Raw genomic sequence first — 25,329 nt, 5'->3', positions numbered from 1 at the left:
AATAAACAGACAAACCACGGACTGGGAGAAAATATTTGCAAACCATATATATATATGATAAAGAACTTATATTCACAATGTATAAAGAACTCACAATAACACATTTTTCAAATGGGCAAAAGAAGTGAACACTTTACCAAAGAAGATATACGGATGGCAAATAAGCTCATGAAAAGATACTCAACATCATCAGTCAATAGGAAAATGCAAATTAAGACCACGGTGAGATACCACTTCACATTTATCAGAATGGCTAAAATTAAAGCCACTGACCATACCAAATGTTACTGAGGATGTGGAAGAATTAGAACATCACAGACCGCTAGTGGGAAAGTAAAATAGTACAAAACATTAGGAAAAGTTTGGGAGTTTCTTATAAAGTCAAACGTATACCTACTATATAACATAGTTATTCCATTCTTATTTATTTACCCAAAGGAAATGAAAGGATATGCCACACGAAGACTTTCCCACAAATGATTCATAGCAGCTTTATTTGTAATAGCTAAAAATAGAAACAACACAAAGGTCCATCCACAGGTAATAAATAAACAAATGGTGATATACCAACATAACAGAATACTATTTAGCAATAAAAAGGGAGGAACTCTTGATACATGAGGCATAAGTACAATTAAAACAATTATGCTGAGCAAAATAAGCCAGGCCAAAAAAAGAGCATATAACGTATGAGATAATTTACGTAACATTATAGAAAACGGAAACTAGTATAGTGACAGAAATTGGATCACTGGTTGTCTGGCAGCGGGAAGGGGTAGGGAGGACAGAAGGAGGGTTCACAGAGGGGCACAAAGAAGAAAATTTTGGGGGTTATGCCTTTGTTCTGCATCTTGACTGTGGTGAAAGGTATACACGTTAAAACATCAAACTGTACACTTTAAATATGTGCAATTTACTGTATATCAATTGTACCTCAGTAATATATTAAATAAATAAATGAAATTTAAATATACATTTGTTGAAAATATCCAGCCATATTGTCATTTGACAATATTTGCTGATCCTTCCATGCACTGAGGCTATAAAAATAGGCATGAGTTGTAACTCCTATACTCTAAAGGCTTTGGAAGTTGTTGGAGAGTTCTAATTTTGGACTTGTGGAATGGAGTTGTTTGTGGGACATAATTACATAGATTTAGGATCTAGAAGTCTAGAGCCAAGGACAGAGCTGTGAGCTGAAGATAACGATACTGGAGTTATCATTCGTACAGAGCAAATGAAATTACTTACATGGAGGAGGTCATCTAGAAATAGAGTAGAGACTCAGGAGTGAAAATACTGAGGACAGAACACTGGGAGTACCAACATTTAAGAGGGAGGAGAAGGAAGATGCCCTAGTGTGAGACCGGAAAGAGACCATCCCAGAGCTTGAATGAGCTCAGAGTGATAACACAGGGGAGTAGAGTGTTTTCACAAGGAGGACAGTGTCAGATCACTCGAGGAGGCCAGGGAAGATAATGGGTAGACACTGTCAACTGATTCTGGCACATAGGAAGTCTCTAGTGACCTTGGTGGAGAGAGACACTTCGTGTGTCATTGCAGAGAAGAAGCCAGACACCAGTGCTCTAATATTCTCACCTTGCAGTTTGGTTATTATAAAGGAGGCAGAAAAGAAGCAGTTGGACATTTGAATCGTCCCTTCTCAGGATGTTACAGCACACTGGAGCACTGAAAAGATGACGTCTGTGTGTCTAGACTTCTAGCTTTTATTTCTCTGCTTTTTCTTTTCCCCAGATAAACACAGTCATACTCCTAATTTTGATCAGAATTCATGGCAGTCGTCACTTCATTATTGTTTTTCCCCTTCACTCAAACCCCTAGGTCACTTACTTCTTTCTAGCTCCATCTCTCCACTTCATGCTGCTAGAAAAGGTGGTCCATGTCCATCGTTTCCACTTCCTCACACTCCCTCTGCTTGTCACCATCTTCAGGCATCCAGAAATTTGGTCCTGATATGTTGGGGGGGTGGGCAGGGAAAGGGTTGTACTGTCAGATCAGGGGTAGCCTAGAGAGTTTGGTCGCTAAGCTGTGAGAAGCTAAGTGTGGTTTGATTTTCCAGCCGAGAACTATACTGAAATGTCTGAGCTCTTCACAACCAATGCTCTTTACTCTTTAGTATAATGACCTACCTGTTCCCTTGCCCTGAGATGGCCCTTTTCTGCTAACAGCTGCAAGCACTTGATCGCTATCTGTAGACCATCTGTTCTGCTTGTGGCTTACTGGCTAAAGGGGATCCTTGGTGGAAGCCTTTCAGATTTGGATTTAAGTAGCTCTCTTTCAGAGAAGTTGACTTTGAGTAGGCTTGTTATTTTAGGTTTTATCTTATGTCCTAGTCTCAGTAACTGTACTTCCTCCTTCTTCCTCACCTTGTACTAGAATTTTTGGAACAAAATCCCCACTCTGCTTCCTATTCCTTAGTAGCTGGCTTATTAGCTGGCTGTATCAGACAAGAATTTCAATCGGTACGGAAACACATCTGGTCTGAGGTGAGCGGATCCTCACCCTACTTATACTGCAGCATCTTCCCCCCTTCTCCTCCTTGTCCAATCAGTCATCATCTCTGGGATATGCCCCTGCATCCAAGCCTTTCATCCCCAGTTTGGTAACTAGATTGCTACCTTCCAGAATTTCTCCTCTTTGTGGCCTCCTTGGCTCAAAATCAGTTCTGGCTATAAGTCTTCAGTCTTGGACTTCATCTTAGAAAATCTGATTTCTTGACTTTCTCCTTCACCTGCCCTGTCAGACACTCATTCTCATTAGTAGCATCTCCCGGCTCCATTCTGAGACTACTCATAAACAAGTTAGTTTATCTCCAGGGATTCGATGGAGCAAGCTTATGCTGGCTTGATAGAGCCAGCTGTAAAATATAAATATATAGTAAGATAAAATAAACATAAATATATAATGTTGTCAAACTGTTGGTACCTTGAAATTGCCCATGGTAGGAGTATTTGTAATATGGAAATCGGCAAATGCTACAACTGGGGCCTTTTCCCCTTCTTAAAGGTGGTTTACTAGCACACCAGTGCTTGTTTCTCCCCATAATTGCCCCTGCAGAATTGCGCACGCAGTGGACAGCTCTAATTCCAGATCCGCCAGATTTCAGTCTACCTTAGCCTCCAGCTGCAGAGAACCCTTTTATACCCACCTACATCCAGGGATTTGACATTTTGTTTCCTACTTTAAAACATTCACTTTTAACATTTAATAATGGAATATATATTTTGAAAATACCTTCGGGACTTTAACTAGACGTATCCAAAACTACTGACCACACTATTTGAGAATGCTAATGTAGTACATCTGTGTCTTCAGAATAGATTTAATCACATGAAGCAGTCATTCGTGGGGGGGAACCTACCTACTCTGATGTTTCAGTATAGGGAATTCATGTGTCAGTATCATAGATGACTCATCACAGAATATTAACTTCTGTGAACTTCAGAGTGGAAGAAAGAGGACCAGTTAATTATTATAGTTATTTCAGAAAGGCTGGTACAGACTGTGCGGTGATGAAACTGCATGAGCCAACCAAAACATCAAGTTGTTTGCCTTTGACAAGATTCTTCTAAGATCATGCTGTTAGTTCATATTGATCTGGAGTTCTGTTACATATTTCTTCCATTAATAGCAATGAAAAATAAATTATTACTTATCATTGCAGTATTGTAGTAAATAAAACCATTCAAAACACGGAAGGAAAACAATAATAAAAAGGATGTTGAAAGGCTGGGGACCATTAGACTATGAAGTTTTAAAGAGCATGCCAATTTTTTATTTTAAAAAAGCTAATATTTAGTTACTATAAACACAGAGAGGTTGCTAGTTTAGTGACTAGACACACAGGCTCTGGAGACAGACTGCCTGGATTTGTATTGGGGCTTTGTCACTTACTATATGATGTGGGGCAAGTTACTTAATATCTTTGTGCCTCAAGTTTCTCACCCGTAAAATGGAAAAAAAAGCACCTACCTCACGTGATCGTTGTGAAACCAAAATGAAATAGCACATAAGGTGCTTAGAATGGTGTCTGACATGTAATTAATTAATTAATTACAATTAATTAATTAATATTTGCTCTGTGTTCATTATTTATGCTATTACTGGAGTGCTTACAATGTGCCAGGAGCTGTACTACATGCTTCATATTCAATCTCCTATAACCCTCTGAGGTAAAAATTAAACCCATTTTATGAGTAAGGAAACAGACTCTCAACGAAATGATGTAACTTTTCCAAGGTCTCATGGCCAGTAAGTGAAAGAGCTTGGCTTGATGTATTTTAGGAGTTTTCATTTAAATGATAGAAAGATGTAAAACCACAGCTTGTATTGGAATCCAAGCCACCCGGATATTTAGTATTCTATTGGGAAACGCTTCCTTCATAGTCAACCAAACCCTTGCATGCTGTGGCATAAACTATGCTGGTTCTGTCTTCAGCAGAGACAGGAACGTTCATCAACATCCCTGTGCTTCCACTTGAAGACTGTTGCTAAGTTGCCCTTCTGACTTGGTTCTGTGTTCTCTTGGTTTTAAAAACACACAACTCCCATAGGCCTTCCTCATGAACTCTATTTATTAACCATAGAATAATCTCCACAGAAGTATTTCCATTTTCTCTAACTGTAATTTTTAACTTAGACTTTAAATCTGAAGTTCATTATTAATGTAAGTAGGGCACAGTATCCTTTGGCTGAACTTGCTTCACTCATGAAGTAGCTGCATGTAAGGACTCCCCCATTTTGGACTTCCTTATTCCACCATCCCATCTAGAAGCTTCTATCCACAATGTGCCACAATATACTTAATAAGGATTTTTAAATGTTTCAAGTTTTCATGCCACTTTGTTTCACAGGGCTGAGTCTAGATTCACTTATATTTAGTTGTGCAATCAGGAAGACGAATGGCAGTGTGGACCGGCACTCTTTACAAGATAGATGTTGTTATCCATTCAATCACCTTGTCTGGGTCAGGCACGGTGCTAGACACAGGAACAAAAGACACAGTCCCTGCTCACAGCTAGTGCTGAAGTCTCATCAGGGAGATAAATGCCCAATTACCTCATTATTACGTTAGAGAAATGCACAGGTATCAACAGGAACCCAGGGAAAAGGGCAGGAAGACAGCATGGAATGCAGAGGTGCGGGGTCTGATAAAAAAATCCTGGGTAACTAGTCAGAGAGCCAGGCTCTGACCCCACTTTTACTATTAACTTCATTATTATGCCATCAGTTGTTGTTGAATTGTCCTTGCTTCCCTGCCCTGAAAAAATAAAAAAAAGAAAGAAAAAAGATATGTTGGGGTCCTAAGCCCCAGTAGCTCAGAATGTGATCTCATTTGGAGATAGGGTCTTTAATATGAGGTCAGTAGGGTAAGCCCTAATCCAATATGGTTGGTGTCCTTATAAAAAGGGGAAATTTGGACATAAAGACAGATGCATATGGAGGGAAGCCAATGTGAAGAGACACAGGGAGAAGTCAGCCATCTATAAGCCAAGGAGAAAGGCCTGGAACAGATCCTTCCCTCACAGCCCTCGGAGGAATCAACGCGGCTGACACCATGATTTCGGACTCTTAGCCTCTGGAGTGTAAGACAATAAATTCCTGCTGTAAGCCACCCACCTCGTCTGTGGTACTTTGTTATGGCAGTCCTAGCAAACTAATGCACCATTTCCTTGTTACCAGCATACCCCCATGTCTCAGGTTCCACGCCAGGCAAGGCCAGTCCCACATGTGTGAAGATCTGGGCAAAAGTGCTCAGAGTACAACCAACAAGAAAAATGCCTGAATCTCCCTGCCTTTGGCTCATTCCTATGCTGTGACCCAGAGGAATCGCGAGATTTCTTTAAATAGTGGGTTTGGGTTTACAACAAGTTTCCTTTGTCCTCTCTGGTGTGGTATCCAAAAGCGGCACCGGTGGGCTTTTGTTTATAAGGTAAGTAATATACAATAATGTGGGGAATTTTAGTGTACAAGCTATATCCAAGAGATAAAATAAAACTTTCTTTTAAGTAACACTTCAACAAGGCATTACTTAAAATAAATGGTTAATAAACGTACAAGATGTTCCATCTCACTACTAATCAGACTTGTGACAAAACTACTCTTGGTCAACAGAAAATGCTAATACACATCAGAGAACGAATGAATGAAGGCATCCTGAATTAGTGACAGTGTGTACACCTATAACACACACCGGGGCCATTTGTCTTCCTGCTGGCACAACTAAGGTTGAATGAACCTCAAATTATCTTCCTAGAATACACAGTGACATGTAACCTTTAAAACCAAAAAAAAAAAAAAGACCCCCTTCTATTAGGTATATATTCATTTCAGCTCCTGAGAAGAGAAGATTTTTTAAAAAATCTGAAGAAGTGGAAAGATAACCTAATATTTAGCACCTGTATAGACTAAGAAAGTTCAGCCAAGGGACATCATTTGTTTTTTGTGTTTCCAACATGTTTTGCCCTCAGGCCGGCAAGGTTATCCTTTCTCTTCTCACCCCAAGTTTTCCTCTTTCCTGGAAAATTTCCAAGCAGAACCCCTGGTTCCAGATCATAGCCACTCAATCTGCTGCCATTGGAACGCCACGGGAGTGACTCATGCCTTTGGATTTGCCTCAGCAGGTCTTCAACAAGTCTTTGTTCCTCTGCCCATCCATCTCTCAACCTCTCGGCGTTGGCCAGGGTCCACAATGGGTTTTTCTTTCAGTCTCTCTTGACTTCTGTCCTTGTACCTTTTAAAGAAATTGTAATTATAAAAATTATATACAAAGGGAAAAAGAGAAGTGTACAAAGTTAAAAATGGAAAAGCCCTACCCCAGCGGCTACCAATGTCAACAGTGTGCCTATCCTTAACATACGTAGATTTCCACCCTCCTTGCCCTCTTTTTAGAGCACGTACTGTACATATTGTTCTGACTTGCTCTCATCACGCAAAAATATATCATGAACACAATTCCATGTCAACACATGCATAGCTCCCTGGTTTTCAACAGTTATTTACTATTCCACAGTGTACATACACTCCATTTTTTTTAACAATTCCTCTATTCATAAATGTTGAGGTGGAGTCTAACTTTTTTCCTCCTGCAAATAATACTATAATATTTGTATTATATGTATATAGACATACATGTAAATATATTTCTGCACACTTAGTATTTCTGTAGGAGAGACTACTTGTAGTGGAAATGCATGGTCAAAATATATATGCATTTTTAATATTTACAGATAATACAAATTGCTTTCCAGAAATGTTTATCAATTCATACTATAGTCAGTAGAGTATGAAAGTTGTTATGTTTTTATACACACTCACAAACACCTTATATTAAAACACTTCTTTGCTAATCTCATAAGTAAAAAATGCTGTCTTGTTCTTATTTACACTCTGATCATTGATGAGGTTGAATATGTTTCTATATGCTTATTGGCACATATTCCTTCTTTTGAAAAATTACCTCTTCATATCCTGTGTTCGTTTTCTTATTTTGCTGGTTCTCTTTTTTGTATTGATTTCTAGAAGCTATTTGTTATTTTGCATATTAACTCTTTCCTATTGTGTATATATGTTGCGTATAGTTTCTCCCATTAGTTAATATTGTTTATGGTTCCTGTCACTGTATAGAAATGTTTGGGTAGTTTATTTGTTTTGTAGTCAAATCTGTTTAATCTTTTCTGTTATAGTTTCTGGGGGTTTTATCATGATATTTCTAACTAGTTTTATTAAGATAACCAATACTGTAAAAGAGTTTCCTACATTTTCTTTTAGTATTTTATAGTTTTCTTTGTTTAGATTATTAAGCCATCTGGAATTTTTTCTGGAATCTGGAATAAGATAGCATATTAGTTATGCTTAACTCATCAGAAGGCTGCTTTTTTCACTCAGATAGCATTTCAATGTGTGTGTTCAGCAAGTAAATACCATAGAGTGACTCAGAGATTCAGGCTCCCTCCATCCTGTGTTTCTACCCTCCTCTAGGTAAGGAGTCAGCAAATTACCACCCCCAGGACACGTAGACCCACTGCCTGTTTTTGTAAATAAAGCGTTATTGGAACACAACCATGTCCATTTGTTTACAAAGTGCTTATGACTACTTTAAAACAGCAGATAGTTATGACAGAGACCTCATGATCCACAAAACCTAAAATATTCACCATATGGCCCTTTATAGAAAAAGTTTGCTGACTCCTACTCTGGAGTCTCAGAACCCTTCGTTTCCATATGGCAGATGGAGACTGAGAGATCATGCAGGAGGTTTTCCACGGTTGGGGCTGGAGGTGGAGCACAAAACTTTCATCTACATTACACTGGGCGCAGTTCAGTCACATGGCCTCACCTCACTACACAGGAGGTTGAGAAATGTGAATTAGTTGTGCACCAGGGAGAAAAGAGAAACAGAGTTGTGGAATTATTAGCCATTCTCTGCCACAGTATGCCCTGCAATTATTTGTTTCTTTTTCCCTCCCTACTTGTAATCAGAATAGGCTAGATTATACTGCAGAAACAAACAACCCCTAAATCTCAGTGGTTTAAAACAACAAGGTTTATTTCTCACTCATACTCCTGTCCAGGAAGGGAAGGTCAGCTGGGGTGGCATTGCTCTTTATCATCATGCACTGCAGTCCAACGGAGCAGCTACCACCAGGCACCTTGCTGATTGTAGTGCTACAGGGGAAAATAGAACACACACTAGCTGTTAACTTCTGCCCAGAGCTGATTTCATTGGCTGCAGCAAGTTGCAGAGCTACCCTGTACTTCAGTATGCTGGGGACACACAAACCTACCATATGCTTTGAAGAAAGCAGAGCTGGAATATTTGTAAACAGCTCTAATGAACACCACACTCACACACACAGAACACATTCAACTCCTCCCGAAGGGAGATCCCTCAGATTGTACCCAGTCCCTGCACCTAGTCAAAGTCAAGGATCTCTAGATGAAAGGCCTTCCAGTAGGTCTGGATAGCGGCCTGGAGCCCAGCGGTCAGTGGTCTGGAGCCTAGCAACTAAAAATCACTCTCTGTCTCCATACTTACTCGGATGCCAAAATTCTGATAAAGACAATTGACCATGGCCTAAAACTGGCTTCTGGGATCTGAGCTGCTTCCATGAATGTGAACCCTGCTCTGAATGGCCATGGCTAGAGAATCAGGACAATCTAGGAGATGGAAAATAGGAAATATGGCATTTTGCTGAAATCTTTCAAGGAAAAGGTCAGCCTCATTGCAGGATATGCATTTTTCCCCCACGCTTACAATTATGCACATCAGATAAGGGGTGTAAGTGACAATATGGAGGAAAGCAGCAGACACAGATTAAAAATACCTATATGGAAATATTATAATATACAAACTAACATACTCTGTTCATCTCTCAGAAAATGTCTACTCTTTTTTTTTTTTTTTTTTTCTTTGGTACACGGGCCTCTCACTGTTGTGGCCTCTCCCGTTGCGGAGCACAGGCTCCGGACGCGCAGGCTCAGCGGCCATGGTTCACGGGCCCAGCCGCTCCGCGACATGTGGGATCCTCCGGGACCGGGGCACAAACCCGTGTCCCCTGCATCGGCAGGCGGACTCCCAACCACTGTGCCACCAGGGAAGCCCAGAAAATGTCTGCTCTTAACGATTCTTGTTTGTTTGCTGAAGAAAAGCCTTTCACTTTTCCATTTAGCTTAGAAAATAGTAAAATGAGATTCACAGATTATAATCATAGAGAATCATTTTGAAAAAGAGTCATGTTAGCATTATACAGATAACCTTCTGATCAAAATTTCAAATAACGTAATTTTTCAAATAAATTCTCAATATCTGGTGTCAGCACCAATACATATCTTTTTCATATTTTATTTCTTTGGATTTTTATATCTCCACGTAATTATAGGAATGTAATTCATATATTTTAAAAATCACTTATGCTTGACTCATCAAAATACTGCTTTGTTAGTTATATGATGTCCAAGAAATTTTCAAATGCTTATTGAATAAACCCTCTCTCCGAGAAAGTTTTCACTTTTTTTTCCCTAAGAGTAGATTAATTTGAACAGCAAAAGGTTTAAGTTTTATTTGAAACTCACTGTGTATAAACTTTTAAAAGTCTGATTTCTTTTGCTAGGTCCCTTAATAACCCTTGAAAGTTGTAATTATTTTCTTTAGTTACTTTATAATTGTCTTTTCATGGACTAGGCGTCCACTCCATTCCCAGTAGAAAATTAGTTTTAGTCTAGTTTGTGGTACAGTGGCTACTACTATACACCCATTCTCCATTTATTTATTTTTCATCAAATTCAATGCTTTAATATTTTCACTCTCCATATACACACCAGTTATTCTTGTGGTTACTACCTACTTACTGGGAAACAGCCCTTAAAGGTAAAAGGCCATGTATGGGCTTCTGAAAACCCTTTCTTCCCTCTGGTCATATTCAGGTCTTGAAGGCTTTCTTCTTTCAGACTTTACTAAACAAATTAGATTTGGAGTCCTAGGAAGTAATGAAGTGGTAGAAGAAAGGAATGAAGACTGAGTTCAATGTTCTTTCCAAAGCCCTTCCTAGGAAAACAATAATTTATTACTCATTTTGGAATTCTAATTATGAGAAGAAACTCCCCCAAACTTAAGTGAATTATTTTGCCAGAGGACCTAAAAAGTGCATCAAATTCCAAGTCAAATTGTTACAAGTTACCTTTCCATCTTAATTCAATAAGCAATATGATGTTTATCCTTTATATTTACATGTAATATGGCTTCTAGAAGCAGATTTTCCTTTCTGTAGCATAGGGGGGCCAGATTGTATAGGTTCAAACCCTCCCTCTAACATTTCTCCTCTCCATGCCTCAGTTTCTTTATTAAAAAAGTTCAAAAATACTACCTACCTGATTGAACTGTTTGAAGGATTAAACAAGTTAATACTGGACTTCCCTGGTGGCGCAGTGGTTGGGAGTCCGCCTGCCGATGCAGGGGACACGGGTTCATGCCCCGGTCCGGGAAGATCCCACATGCCGCGGAGCGGCTGGGCCCGTGGGCCATGGCCACTGAGCCTGCGCGTCCGGAGCCTGTGTTCCGCAACGGGAGAGGCCACAGCGGTGAGAGGCCCGTGTACCGCAAAAAAAAAAAAAAAACAAACAAGTTAATACTTATAAAGCACTTACAAATATTTTTAAATAAATTATATGATCCATACACCCATCCAGTGCAACAAGAACCGCCACCACAAGTCACAAAAGAAAATAGGTTCCTTGGCTTTCGGCTCCTTTATCCCTTATTAGGGCTGTGCTTTGTCCACAGGGGCACACTATGTTAGAACATTTGAACTTTACCAGAAAGGTGTTTGTATCTAATTTCAAATTATGAATTCCTAAACATCGGATCATATACCATTCTGCTGTACACTCAGGGGCCCCTTAGAGTTTGGAGCGCGAGAGGCGTTAAGTAACTCCGGCCTGCGTATTTGCAAGGGGATTTGACATCCAAGGAGCCGCTGAGAATCGGTTATTGGTATTGAGAAAAAAGGAGGTTAAGTCACCCTGAAAAAACAAAACAAAACAAAACTGGAGAGATGCCTGCATTTCACTCTACTGCCTCTGGAAGAGGTGTGTTATCTAAAGTGCTTCCATCATGAATAATGATTGAGAAACTGCCTTTACTCTCCCGACTACTGTACTCCCAGGCAGAAATCCATGGGCTGGTGCCCACGGTGTCTATCTGGAACTTCGTTATCACGCACGTTTAGAGCAACCCGTCCTCCAGCCTGAAAGGCAGCGAAAGGGAGGAGCCGGGATACTCCCGGTTAGCCACGTTTCTAAGGTCAGACCCAACCAAACCCAGTACCGCGTCTGGTTCTTCAGGTCATTTCGGAATCGGCTACCTTTGTTTACATTTTGAGCTTGGCTCAGCACCAGAAAGCATCAGTGCTTTCTAAAAATAAAAGCATCTTGCATTTGTAGACGGTGCTGGGGGGAGCAAAGTTCATTCTCCTGGGTACGGGAGGATGTCTCTCCTGCAACACGTGCGGGGTGTGGCAAAACCTTTGAATAACAGTGGCAGTTTAAGTGAGGCGGGGGTTCGGGGAAAGGCGAGGAGGTTGGTGTGGGGCAGGCAAAGCGCGGAAGCTGTACGGGGATTCTTCTAGAAAGTGGGGTGGGAAAGGAGCTAGGGAGGGCGTGTGGAGGGAAGGGATCTGTGTCAGAACGTGCGTGTGAGCGGATACAAAACCCGAGAGAGGCGTGAGCAGCGCTGTGTGTGCGAGCGGGAGCGAGGGGCGCCGGCTCGGGGTGTGTGCGCCTGGGTGAGTGACACCGAGGGGCGGGCTGGCCGGCCGGCCGGCGGGCGGGGGCAGCCTACGAGGGGCGGGAGTGTCCCTGCGTGGAGCGGGCCGACCCGGAGTTGTGTCAGTGAAGGAATCTAGCCCGGGGGCCGAACCGGCTGCGCCCTCCGCCGCGAGCGCCGGCTGCGCGGGGCGAGCTCCGGACGGCGCGCGGCCCAGGCAGCGGCTCCTGCTCCGCCCGCCCTCCGCGCCGCAGGGGCCGCCACCGCCGCCGCGCCTCCACCGGCGACCGCGCCCCCGATCCCTGTTCCCCGGCCCGGGACGGAGCGGACGGCGCTTGGCACAGAGGTAAGCCCGGGATCCCCGGCCGCCGCCGCCGCCCGGGACCCCCTCCCCGCCAGCCCGCCGGGCCCGGGCCGGGACGCGGGGCTCGGGCGGACGCGGCGGGGCCTGCGCGGCCGGGACGGTGACTGAGCCTGGGCCGCGCCATCCGCAGCCTGGGCCGCCCAGCCCCAGCCGCCTCCCGGGGCGCTGGGTGTGGCCCCCGCTCGGCGCCGAAGCGGGCTGGCCGAGCGGACCGGACGCGGAGGTCGCCGTCCTTCCTTTCTCGGGCCGGCACGGGCGAGCTAGCCGGCTGGCGGGAGGAGGCGCCGGGTGCGGCGCAATTCGCGCGCCCGGGGCGAGCGTGTGGCCGCCGCGCTCCGACGTGGACCCGCCCGCCCCGGATCTGAATCGGCCGCGGTCCCTCGCCTCCCCTCCCCCGCGCGAGAGTCCCCTTCCACCCGCCCGGCGGACGGAGACCCACCCCCTCCCGCTCCGAGCCGCCTCCGCCGGCAGCGTCTCGCCCTTGATCGCCGCCCGGCCCGGGGGCCGCGGGTCCGGGGAAACCCGCGCCCCTTGGGCGCCAGGCGGGAGTAGGATGCGGCGACCCTCGGTGCCAGCAAAGTCGCCGCAGTTGCCCGCGGCGTGACAGGAGTAGATGCCGAGCGACCCGGCCGCGGGACGAAGCGGTCGCGCTGCGGCGTCTGAGCGGGCGGACCCGGAGTCGGCCGACAGCGGCCCAAGCCCAAGACAGCGGTGGCTCCGGAGATGCGAGAGGGTCTTCCCGCTCTCTCTCCATGCTCGACTTTTCCGAGTCTTGGAAGATCGGCCTCGCTCTCTCCCACTCTGTTCGGCGGTTAATACTTACTGCAGATGTAGGAGGTGAAGGGCTGAGACTTTACCTGGACGGGGATGCGACTGAAACCTCCCATCTTCTCAACTGGAGGTTTCCACCTCTTGGGGGTTTGGTGTGTGTGTTTGTGAACTTCCTGAGCCTTCAATTCCCAGCAGTCCAGGTTTTAGCAGATGCCAAGGTTTTGGAGACCTGACATGTAAAGATTCTTTCTGTGCAGCATTTTCTTTTGAGTGTATTACAGAATCTGTAGGTTGAGAGCTAGTGAAAAACCTTGAACTTCAAACACAGTCTCTTTCTTTACATAAAATATTATGTGTAATATTTTTCACTTATTTACATTTAAAGAAATATTATATTGAAAACTTTTACCAATCGTCTTGAAAGTAAGAAAAAAAAAACGACTCTGAAATTTTAGAACCTATGCAGAGGAAGAAGCTTTATGCCAGTATTGAAAAGGGTAAGGTCGTGTAACCTTTATGACCGGTTTAGTTTGTCTTCAAGGAACGATTCATTGCCATTATGATTGATTTTGTTTTCTAGAGATAAAGCAGATGTGCAATATGGCAGGGAAAAGAAGGGACAGGAAGTCAGAAATTGCTTCATTCTGGAAAAGAAAGAAAAGAATATTCAAGTAACAAATACAGTGACTTTGAAAGATACTCTGAAAGTGAAGTCTGCAGTTGCCTTCTGGATAAAGTATTTGATTGGCCTTATCAAATTGTATCAACCAGAAAGCAGTGTGTTGTATGGGTGGGGGCAGTTTTTAATCAAGTAATTGTAGTGTTTTTTTTTTAATTGTAGTGTTTTTTAAAAAATCTGTGTATGAAAATATTTGTTGGAGCTCTAAGTGGGGAAAAATCAACTTTGGGAATGATTTTCTATTTGGACAAGGCAAATACTGCTGCAGTCTCTAATTAGAGTTTTGGATTAAACTCAAGCTTTGTTAAAATCTATTTTATGGGGCAGCAGAACAAAAAATATGTCCGATTCTTTGTGTGGCTTTAAACACACACACACACACACACACACACACACACACACACACACACACACACACACACACGACTAGCTCCAAAGGATAATTTGCATAAAAATACAATCACTTGAATGCAGGGAATATTTCAGAGGATAGTAAAAAAACCTCAACATCTGGGGAAGGAGTATATTAATTGGAAATTTTCTTTCTTTCTTTAATCCTTGCCTCTGAAAATATTAAATAGTTTTTCTAGGAATCAACTTAGTTTAAAGTACTTAGGCAAAATGATCAAGACTCCTTTTGTATTCGTTTTGTTTTAGGGAGCCCCATAATGAAAGCCTTCAATTGACTGTTTCTGTGCTTGCACTGATTTTCAAGTGGCCTTTGTGGGGATAGGTGTCTGTGGGCTTGTGAGGCTGCTTGGCCAACCGCTGTAATGATCAGGAAAAGAAAATGCTTAGGCCACACCATTTCAGTCTTTGATGCGCTGCCAATAGGAAGCGTCTCAAAGACCTGCTTTGCCGTGCAAATGGAAATACTTTCCATCAGAAGTTAAGCTTTAGAAACGTTTCATTTTTGGTTCTAAGTTTTATCAGTTTCTCAGCCTCTGATCATAGAGTTGTGCTGTTGTCATCAGTGAACATTCATTTATGGCTTTTGTGTTGAAGGCACCTAGGTGGTCTTCATCCTGTTTACCTTTACACAGCTTTAATCAGTGTCTCATGAGGCAGGACAAGAACTTTTGGTTACAGTTTGATAAATGGAAGAAGTCGAGGTTGCTCACGGTAAGATCTAAGCTGCTACCACCTGTCTCGCCATATGATTAGAGTGGAGTGGGTTTTGGATTAGACAGATACTGCTTACTCACTGCTCCCTTGTGCTTCTTTCCCAGGCATCTTCTGTAGACCCTTTACTGTTATTTGACTGTGATAATTAAATCAGATGGCTGTTATAGTTTTTGTACACAGAACAGTTGCTTTCACAAGCATGACATAGGACATGAGGGCAGATACATAATATGGGCAGATTTAAGTGATGGAGTCTGTTTATTGATCTCTGAATGATCGTGCATAATTCAGCCAATCAATTCATTCCATCACTGTTCTGTCTTAGAGTGTAATCACACAATTGAAATGTGATTTTCACGATACAAACAGTTAAAAACCCAGTACACATAATTCTAGAAGAAAAACAAACCTTTCTTTTTTCTTCCATTTTCTTGAAGTAGTCTGCTATGAAGGTGTTATTTCCTTGACACATCAAAATGGCTAATTTGGAGTTGTGATGCTTGTTATGTAAATAGGCCATATGTTGAATTTCTATAGAAGTTTATTCGTTCAATGTTGTGATAATGGATAGGATCCCCTAAGTACTATAGCTAAGAAAAATAGTCTGTGAGGATGCATTTCTCTCTACTATTTATATCCTTCCCATTATTTTTGTTTAACAGCTAGAGTTCTTATTTTCTAATAAAAATATTCTTAAATGTGATGGTGTTATTTACCCTTATACATACAAATCTTTCTCTCTAGTCCTGACACAAACTCTATTCTCATTTATGCACCTGTTTAATAGTTTTCATGGTTGATGTCCTGTTGTTAGGCCAACGGCTGCATGCCTATCAACTTTTTATATCCTCTGCTAAACCTCTTCCTTTCACACTGTAAAGACTTTTCTTTTCTTCATACTGTTAGCGTTCTCTTCATCACCCAGACTGGAGACCTAGGAACCACCCCTGACTCTTCTCTCTCTCGTTCATTCCAGGAGTAAAATCGGGCCCCAAGTCCTGTTATCTCTTCCTTTGTAAGAGTTTTTCCGAGCCAGCTCCCACATTTCCTTGGCATTCCTCACTCCCCACACCCCGATAGCCCAGGCCCTCGGCCATCCCCATTCTAGGATGATTGTAATCTGCTACATACCGTCTCTCTGTAATTGAGTTCTCCCCATGCTTCGCACTTCATCATATCAACCTTCCTAAAGCCTCTTCTCCTTAGAATTCTTATCCAAGGATTGTCTCACAGGAAGTCTGAGTTGAAGTCAGATTTGTCTGATTCCAAAGCTAGTGCTCTTTCCACTAGTTCAAATTCTTTTTATGTCCCTCCCCCCTCCCCTCCCCCCTCCCCCCTCCCCTCCCCCTCCCCCTCCCCTCCCCCCACCTTTGGTCCAAGGTCTCAACCTGGTTTTATGATTTTTTTAAATTAATTTATTTATTTTTGGTTGTGTTGGGTCTTCTTTGCTGCGTGTGGGCTTTCTCTAGTTGCAGTGAGCGGGGGCTACTCTTCACTGCGGCGTGCAGGCTTCTCATTGTCGTGGCTCTTCTTGTTGCAGAGCATGGGCTCTAGGCGTGCAGGCTTCAGTAGTTGTGGCACGTGAGCTCAGTAGTTGTGGCTCGCGGCCTCTAGAGCGCAGGCTCAGTAGTTGTGGTGCACGGACTTAGTTGCTCTGCGGCATGTGGGATCTTCCTGGGCCAGGGCTCAAACCCGTGTCCCCTGCATTGGCAGGCGGATTCTTAACCACTGCGCCACCGGGGAAGCCCCTCAACCTGGTTTGGATATACCTCACTCTTGCCCAAATTTTACTTACCAACCTTATTTTCTACTTTTCTAACATGAACCTTCTATTCCTACTAATTGTATCTCACTGTCCTTCTAAGATGACTTTGTACCCTTTTGTTCATGCTCTCCCTTTTAGAATGTCTTTTCCTTTTTCCTCTGACCTAAGCACAATCTCCAAGTTAAGTCTGCTCGCCCTAATCATGTTACTCTCATTGGATTCTTCCTCTTCTGCCCTTTTGTCCACATCATTCTTTAGACCAGTAGATACTCTCTTATACTATTGTGTTCACAATTCTTGCTTTCCCAGTGAGATTGCAAGTCCCTGGAGGGCACTGATGTACCTTGTATGCTATCTTTGAACCATCTACAAGCTTTGGGCATAGCAAGCCCTTGATAAGTAGACCTATAGAATCAATAAACTAGAAAGGTGAATTTTTTTTTTTTAAAGATGGGCTTTGATATTGCCTGTGTACTGCTCATCATCATGTCCTCAGAGCCTAGCTTGCAGCTTGACACCTAGTCATGACCTCAATAAATATTTGTTAACAGAAATTAATGTTGACATTGGATAAAAGGGACAAGCGTTTGAAGGAGGCATCTGTCAAGGAGTTTTTTCCCCATTTTTCTTCAGTGGTTCTAATGAGCCTCTCCATTCATCAGCTGTGAGGATTCTGAGGCCTTGGCATTTTCCAGAGTTGAGGTACTGATGGAGGCTGGCAATGTGAGTTAGAATTAAGGAGGCTGTCATTATTTTAAGGTGGAGTGATGAGTCCCATTAGTTAGCAAAAATGAAAGGATTGAGGCCTTATGCCAGTATTTTATACATAAAACAATTAGAGTTATCAGTTTTATAAACATTCAGCTAATCGGCTCCAAAATCCAAGACTGTATTGCAGAGCCACCCAACTTTTTCATTTAAAAGCTTCTTGTACATTAAAAAAATAAATCATCTGGGGATCCATCTAGGGATGAAAAGTGAGGTAGGGAAAAATTGCCACGCCCATGATATAGTATTCAGGACAAAATGCAGTTCTTTCAACTTTTAATAAGACTCACTTTGTACAAGGCACTGTTTCTGCCGGGAAGGAGTTCATAGTCCAGCAGGAGAAATAACACATGTATCTCAGAAACAAAGGTCTAAGAGAGCTCAGAAGGGAAAATTTCCTTCAGATTGGAGGGCGGTGGGGACCTTCCTAGAGTGACAGTTATTTGAGCTGATTATTGAAAGGCTTTGGGTCAGATTTCAATAGCTATTATTGGGAATATAGAGATGAGGGAAGGGCAGCAGGGTTGGGAGGAACACAGGCCAGGCATTCCAGGGTGTTTTGACTCTAACATCGGTCCTCTAATATACTACCACTGCTTCAAAAGCTGAAATGCCACTAGGACTCTCCTGGGTACTGGTGGTCTGCAGTGTTCCGTAATGAAACTTAAAGGAGATACAGAGACCTGAAATAGGTACTTTGGTGCCAAGTGCTGAACTGACCATGACATAAAGCGCAAAATAAGTCTTGTAAGCCGTATAACTGGTGCGTTTCTGGGTAGCATCCAACTGGCTTAGAATGCTTGAAGAGGTCTCCTGCGGTATGGAAACACCACTGAAGATGGACACTTTCATAGTAATGTAAATAGGAAGAGGTCAGCACTGATTGTGGTCCCAAGTAGCCAGCCATCTGTGGGACCCTGCCCAGTGATCCTAGCAGAGCTCAGGAAATGAGTAAACATACTGTTATAGTTCCCAGATTCTGATTCTGTATAACTACTCCATGGACTGTAAAACTAGGACCGATGGGTGTGAGTTTCAGGGAGACAGATTTGGGGTCAGTATAAGGAAGATGGTGGTCCTGTTATGGACTGTGCTAGTTCATGAGGTGGTAAGACCCCATGATTAAATGTATTTAAGCATGAGCTATACCATATACCAGGCAATCTCTGTTCTTCCTCAAAGCAGTGCTACTGCCCCCCCCCCCCCGCCATTTTACTGACGGGCAATACTGAAGCCTAGGAAGGTTGAGTAGTGAGTACATTGTAGAGCAGGTGTCAGCCCAGGCAGTTTGAGGGCAGCGACTGAATATGTACTGGATGAAGAAAGGATGCAAACGTCAGATGGCCGTTAGGAATTTTAGGGGCCCTTCCTAACGCTAGGATTGAGTCTTTAATTCTCCTTGGGGGATCAAGATGCTAATTGTTGCCAAGCACTAATTCATTAACAGCAGCACGCAATTCCTAGAAATTCAGAACAAAGTGAATACGATCATCGTCATCATCCTGATGGCCACCACTCAGTGATCATCTCATTTAAACCTAACAGCTATCTTGCAAGGTAGAGATTATGTATCCTTTTAAGGAGGGGACTCTAGGAAGTTACATAGCTTGATCAATCTGCAGAGTTGATCAGTGGCTTTTTTCTTACACCACCTTTTAAGGTAATTCGTGGTGATACGGGAAATATTTACCTATCAGTTCAGCACAGACACCGACCAATCAGAGAGGCCACCAGCTATATACCACGCTGTGGCCCTTCCCAGTGATAAACGTCCCCTGAGGTGATGTGGAGGCTAAGTCCACAGGGACGTGAAAGATTTGGTAATACACCAAGACCACACATCTGGAGCTCCAGAAAACTAGTGACTTTTATCTGATTTTATACATGATGTGTAGTACTATTAAAGAAAAAAAGCCTTCACCTGTAATTATATTTCACATATATTTCTAAATAAAGAAAAGTCGTTTTGCAATGGTCACGTTGTATCTTCCTTATAAATGGCAGGCCCTTCTTCCTCATTCCTTTTCTACCTTTTACTTTCCTCCAGTCAGAGGCTCACCTGTCTGGACAGGGATCTTGCTCCATTATCTCGCTTTCCTTCAGGGTCTCAACCAGCCCTCTCTCTCGTCACATAAGCATTCATAAGCCTTTCCGTTCTTTAATAACAAGAGAAGTCAAAAACAAAATCCCTGCGGCCCCTTCCCTGTTGGTCTGGTCACGTTGCATCTCCCTCCTGGGCTTAGAAGGCAGCTCCTTGAAGAACAGGTCCTCACACAACACCCACACCTCCCCAACCCTCTACAGCCCTGTCCTCTCATAATGGCCACCTCTGTCCTGCAGACCGCCAGCTTCATTGTGCAGGAGTCTCTGGTGTTACTGATCACTACTCCTTGAAACCTTGCCCACCTGTTTTCTGAGTCATTCCTTTCCTGATGTCTTTCCTGTTGCCCAACTGCTCTGTATTAGACTTCTCTGCTGGTTCCTCTCCTCCTCTCAGACCTCGGTACCCTCTAGGGTTCCCCCTTCAACCCTCTGCTCACCTACTCTTTCCTTCTGCTACCACCTATATGCCATCGATTCCTAAATCTGCAACTCCGAACTCTTCTGACATCTGCTCCAGGTGTCTTAAACTCAGGGAGTTCAGAACCCTTACTTCTGCAGCCAGCATGTTCCTTCTGTGTTCTCTACCACAATTAATGAAACCCACTTGACCAAGTTTAAAATCCGGGAGCTGTTCTAGGATCCTCACTCTTCCTCAACCCGTACTTTTCATTGATGACTAAGCTGTGTAAAAACTGTCTTCTCAAACCCTTGAGTCTGTGCTCACCTCTCTAGGCCATTACCACCACGACTGCCTAGGTTCGGGCCCTCATCACTCTCTTGAGGGTTACTGCAGTAGCCTTGTAACTGGTCTCCCTGCCTTCTGCCTGGCCTGCTTCCAATCCCTTCCCCACACTGCCGCCTTTCTAAAAGGCAAATTTGATCATGGACTCTCTGCTGCTTAAAATCCTTCAGCAGAGTCACTGTTTCTCCAGGATAAAATCTAAGATCCCTAGCCTGGCACAAAAGCTCCTTTGTGATCTGGGCTCTCCCTTCGGGTGTGTATCAAAGTCTTCTCTAATGATCCAGGTCCCCACTGACTACCCCTCCCCACAGCATCCCTACTAAAGGAAATGAGTTGTTACAGGAGAGGAAGGAGAGGAGGGATGGGAACAGACAAGAGATTGAAGAACTATGCTGTCCAGTACCGTGGCCACTAGCTGCCTGTGGCTGCCGAGCACTTGAAATGCACCCGGTCCAAACTGAGATGTGCTATGAGTGTGAAATACACCACGGGTTCAGACTTGGTACGCAAAAAGGAATGTAAAATAGCTCATGAACAAATTTTATTGACTACATGTTGAAACAGTAACATTTTGGATATAATGGGTTAAATAAAATATATTATTGCAATTAACTTCATGTTTCTCTTTATGTTATTTTTTTTTAACATGGCTACTAGGAAATTTTAAACTACCTGTGTGGCTCGCATAATAGTCATATTGGACAGCATCGTTATAGAACATCTCCTTGTTCCCAGGAGATGCATCCTGTTATGAGCCAAGCCCAGGAGCTTTTTGAATGATTAAGTCAGCCCTACAGGTATAGAGAAGCAGCAGTTGCTCAGTTTCTTAAGGCCACAGATATTAAAGTGCTTTAGATAAGATTCAGAATCAGAGAGACAGTTTGTGAAAACTACAGCCAGGAGTCCTTCACGCAGTGTGCACGGGGCTAAAATCACGAGTCTGGCACATCTGTCTCGCCAGGCCCACCCAGTCACCATCAGGAGAGGGAAACGGGGATACTGTGTGCTAGAGGGAGGATTTGAGGTAGACAGGAGGAGCTAGGGCAGGGCAAGTGGAGTCCCGGGAAGCCCCTTGCTTGTGAGGTACAGACAAAACACCAAGAGCCACACCTAGGTCTCTGAGATTCCCCCATCCTGCCATGGACCCTTTCCCAGTGGGGGAAGTCCCAGGTCCTCCACTGTCTTGAGCCTCAATAATATGTACATGATAAAGCCATTGTGCATCAAACAAAATGATGTGCCCAACAACTAGTACTCCTCAGTTATGCCTTAAGATACCGAGGGCAGCAGTCTGTGGGTCATTTGGCCCAGAAGGCTTGAGGAAGGTATACAGACCTTCCTCAGGGTCCCAAGGACCTTGTCACAAGGACCCAGAAGATAATATGTCCTTAGAGATCTGCAGAGCTTTGTTTTCAAGTGGAAAAGCCAACCAGTGATGGGAAACCAGAGCTTACCAGGATGGAGCATGAGGGAGAAACCTGGAGGTGAGGGGAAGAAACCATGACTATCGCGGGAGAAATTCAGGAATCAGGTGCGGGTGAGTCTGATAGGCAGTGGGACTCAGCGCCTCTCTCCTGGTGGTTTGTGTGCTGTGTTCTGTTGAGCCCTTTGGTTCTGAGAAGAATGCCCCTGGGCAGTTACTTTGATTTGCTTTTACATGTTAGACATTAGTATAAGATTCTGGTAGGAGGAAAGGTTCTTAGGCTAAAAATAAAAGTTTGAAAGTCATACCTGTACAGAGACTGGCCTGAGAAAGTGGTGACCACCCTGGTGTGGTGATTGCTCCCCCAGTTGCAGGATCTGGGACCAGTTTGGGCGCTTGGCAGGAGCTACAACTCCTTTCCACCTGTACCCGAGTGACTCTCCATTGGGTTAACTATGCAGTCTGTCTGGCCTTACCTGGGAAGCCAGAACTGTCTCATTCTTGGGTACCACATTTTCACTTTGTGTCCCAGGTTCTCTCTCACATTTCCAAGTCCTGATTTGAGGTCTTGTGTAGGAATCTCAAATTGCCTTGGGTAAGGATCCCATCACATATCTCCAAGCCTTCTTAAGCCAGTAGTCTTGCCTCTGAGATACAAGCCCTAGAGTGAGTGCCTGCTGCTCCCTTTCAAGCTTCTATAACACCGGCCAGCAATGGGCAGGAAACTCAGCTAGTTTAATAGGTATTTGTGGAATTGAAGAGCTTGCCTGATACTGGCTCTTCCCTGATTCCAGACCCCTGACACCAAACACTGTTTGGCTGCCCCACTGGTTTCTGGGTCCCATTTGTACCACATGTGCAACTTGGGAGGGGAAGGGGAAGGCAAGTATAGGGCTGATTTTCCTAAATTATGGTACATCCACTTCTTTGTTCCCTGTGAGAAGGCTGGTCTTAAGTGTGGGCAAGAAAAGTGGCTGCCTTTATGGTGTGATTTCAGAATTCATTCTGCTCAAAAGGGCTTTTCAAATATCAACACCTTCTCTTTCCTGCTCTCTAATATGCAAAAGCCTGCGTGATAAAAACTCTATTCTCTTTCCTAAGACCAGTATGGTTTAGAAGAGAAGGAAAACAGATTTGATTTGATGGTTGAGAAGCCTGGTTTTGGCGCATTGTAATTGGCTGGCTGTAATGAACTTGAGCCAGTTATTTAATCTTCCTGAACCTCAGTTTTCTCATTTATGGAGTGAAATTAATAATACCTACTTGCTTTGTTATGATTTTTTACGACTAAATAAAACAAGGTATAAGATGCCCAGCACCAGGGCCTAAAATGCAACGCTATGAAAGTGGTAACTTAAACTGGTCAGACATGTGCTCCCTAGACTGAATGATTTTATAGACCCTTCCCTGAGACTGATAAGAAGGAGGTAAGAAACCTGGGCCAGGAGGGTCAGAATTCAGCCATCCCTGGGTGAAAAAGGACAAGAAGCAGGTTGCCTTCACATTCTGCTTAAGGCCTGTCCTGCCTAATGGTTTGCATTTGTGAAAATATTCGTCTGGGATTATGAATGCAACATGAAGCCATGGAAAAAAAAAGGCATGTTTACATCCTCTGCCAGGGTAATATAAGAATAGACAAAGCAAGTTTTCGAGTCTCTGAATAGTCAGGTGCACTGCCATCAAAATAAATTTTTATTTCTATTCTTTGCTGATAAATTATAGATAAAGGAAGCCACTAAAATACCCTGAAAAGGAAGATTCATATACAAATTAGATACCAGGGACAGATTTCACACTTACTTTGTAGGAGCCATTCTTTCCTTAACTGTGGGTGTTTGGGAAGTTCTTTTATTGTAGCCTTTGTTGCTTACAAGAAGGGGGAAAAAGCTTTAGTATACTCAGGAGAGAATGGTTTTGATTGGAGGCAGTGTTGTTCTCAGTGAGGGCTCACTTTCCTATATTGTAGTGTTTGCTAATATATAACCGAGAAAACCCATAAGCGGCAGTAAGATAGTCTGATCTGACATACCGCCACTTATGATCGACCTGTTTTTATTACGGGAACGTGGGCAGCCCTATAATTTTTAAAGGGGAAAGTGGAAGATGTTATGCTGGCTACTGTGACTGCTAATGTCCTGATCTAGAAGGTCTTTGTCCTTTCTCATTCATTTCTCCTGTGAAGTCTGAATGGTGGGCTGGATTCAGTACATGCAGGGGGCTGCCAGTGACTTCCTGGGCTCTTGATGTAATCTTGATCGCCCCACTGCAATACCACAGCCTCAGTATAGTGTCATATTCAACCTGAGAATACTCAAGGAGAGAGTATAAACCTACTACCTCTAAAATTAAAAATAAAAGCATTAAAAATAGTATTTAGTGCTGGTTTGTGGCACTGGATATATAAACTCATTTATTGTTCTGGTAGCCCCAGAGCAAGAACTGTTGCAGTTGCAATGGGTGATATCATCTAAGGTTGTCATGACAACATTAATTTATCATTTCCAAACTTTGGTAGGATTTCACCTTCTGAATCTCCTGGATTGTCTTTGGGTTTATAGTTATTTCTCATTTATTAAGGCGAGGCATATTTAGCTATTGCTTACATAAATGCACTGAGTATCTTCGTGAATTTTACTGTTGTGAAATTAGAAGCATAGAAGGTGGGCACTGGAAAGAGATAGTGGATGCTGTGGCCTAACGGTCCCCCCAGAAGAAGGAATCCCTTCCACAGTATCCCAGTCAGCCAGCTGCCGTTCGAACCCTGCCAAGAATGAGGTGGTCACAGTTTTGTGACACTGAGGACTGCTGCCCACGGTAGCCTGCAGTGCTCCTAGATCCTGAGCCCCTTTAGATTTGGACCTTGTCTCATTTGTGGTTAGACCAATACTCATTATCACACATTATACTCATTATCATATATCATATCATATCATATACCAATACTCATTATCACACATTATCACATCATTAGCACATCAGTTACTGAAGTCTGCCTCCCTGTAGCTTCCCTGTTCATCTCCTATCGCCCTTTGGAGTGCCACAGAATAGTCGTGCACCTGAGTGTGGTAGGTCTTCAAATATTTGACCATCGCTATTGTATCTCCTGTTCGAAGTCTTCTCTTTTCAGGCTTACGTGGTTCCAGTGTTTTGGCTGAGATTCGCCATCCTGTTAACACTCTGGTCGCCCACCACTCTGCCTGTGCCATTTTAAAAGCGAGGCATCTTGAACTCAACACCCTGCTCCTGAGTTCTCTGAGTGGCGGAGGACACACGGCTGCCGCTAACTCCCCGTCCAAGGCACCTTCT

At 43.4% G+C, this 25,329-nt stretch overlaps 1 protein-coding gene and 1 long non-coding RNA gene across 5 annotated transcripts in view; one reads left to right on the top strand and one right to left on the bottom strand.

Moving 5' to 3' along the window:
* Positions 1-4,148: 4,148 nt before the first annotated feature.
* LOC137226358 (uncharacterized) lies at positions 4,149-13,617 on the bottom strand. Its single transcript, XR_010944324.1, has 3 exons — positions 13,471-13,617; positions 8,579-8,688; positions 4,149-6,754 (listed from the first exon to the last, which is right to left on the bottom strand). It is a non-coding gene; the product is annotated as an uncharacterized lncRNA (long non-coding RNA).
* The window catches only part of SPATS2L (spermatogenesis associated serine rich 2 like), a 167,549-nt gene continuing 154,413 nt past the window's right edge, over positions 12,194-25,329 (top strand). For 2 of the 4 annotated variants that reach the window (XM_067741064.1, XM_067741066.1), the window contains exon 1: positions 12,463-12,629. The gene's annotated coding sequence lies outside the window, so the exon portion shown is untranslated. Of the gene's footprint in view, positions 12,303-12,462; positions 12,630-25,329 lie in introns of those variants that run through there. The other 2 variants (XM_067741065.1, XM_067741067.1) reach the window with 2 other exon arrangements.

The sequence above is a fragment of the Pseudorca crassidens genome, chromosome 6 (assembly GCF_039906515.1).
Source record: "Pseudorca crassidens isolate mPseCra1 chromosome 6, mPseCra1.hap1, whole genome shotgun sequence".
NCBI lineage: Eukaryota > Metazoa > Chordata > Mammalia > Artiodactyla > Delphinidae > Pseudorca > Pseudorca crassidens.
The sequence above is the reverse complement of the archived record's forward strand: the minus strand, read 5'-3'. Positions and strand labels throughout refer to the sequence as shown.